The sequence below is a fragment of the Cucurbita pepo genome, unplaced genomic scaffold (genome assembly GCF_002806865.2).
Source record: "Cucurbita pepo subsp. pepo cultivar mu-cu-16 unplaced genomic scaffold, ASM280686v2 Cp4.1_scaffold001944, whole genome shotgun sequence".
NCBI classification, from domain to species: Eukaryota; Viridiplantae; Streptophyta; class Magnoliopsida; order Cucurbitales; family Cucurbitaceae; genus Cucurbita; species Cucurbita pepo.
The window spans coordinates 1-956 of NW_019648048.1; positions in this window are offsets into that span (position 1 = coordinate 1).

Here is a 956-nt window from a genome sequence, read left to right on the forward strand (position 1 = left end):
GTTTTGGAAGGAAAAATGCTCTATTATGGAATGGGAAAATAGGAGGCTTTTAAATAGTCATATGTAAAAAAACAAAAGAAATGATAAATAAGGAGTCTACTCTAACTGACTTCTAAAAGTTAAAGTCCTATTATAAAGTACAGAGTTCTACACAAAGTGAGACTTTATTTAGACTAAGTAAACTAACACGACTCACTTTATAATCATTAAAAATGATTTGATCCAAATCGTTCATGTAGAGACATGTAAGTGGGGGTATTCTATACAATGAGTTTGATAAGGATCACGGTGTTCCAAATGTTTCAACTGGACCTATTACACGATCCAAGGCCAAGATGATTCAACAAGCATTCATTCTTCATCTACAAAATTGGATAGGCTTGATTCAACCATTATATCACGTGTTACAAGCTGATTTGATTGAGGAAGGACCATTTGAAGTGAATATTTGCCTGGTTGAAGAAAGGGAAGAAGTTGCTTGCACTTCATTTATAAGTTGTTAGAAAACTTTATTTATTATTTTTAATTTCATAATTATTGTATGGGCAAAAGGGTGGAAGTCATTGGTCAAATTGACTTTTTTTTTNTCCCTAACTTGTTTAGTGGACATTTGAAAAATTGAAAATTTCTTTTGTGGGTAACTATAAATACGCACAAATTATTACATAAAAAATAGATTGTGAATGAATGAATTTGAGATCTCAGATTGAGACTTCACCTTTCGAAATTCGAGCATCATTTTTCTCATTTCTAAGTTTACTGCAATTCTTGTAGTAGATTGCATCTGAGATCTAGATCTTTGATCTTAAGAAGTAATCTAATTCTAGCATTATATCTTGGTTTATCCGAATTTTGTACAAGGAGGTGTTAATTTTATTGATTCAACAGTTTTTGCTCCCACAAAAACATGAATTGTTGGGATTAGGGTTGCCTTATCAATTTGATATCATAGCGTA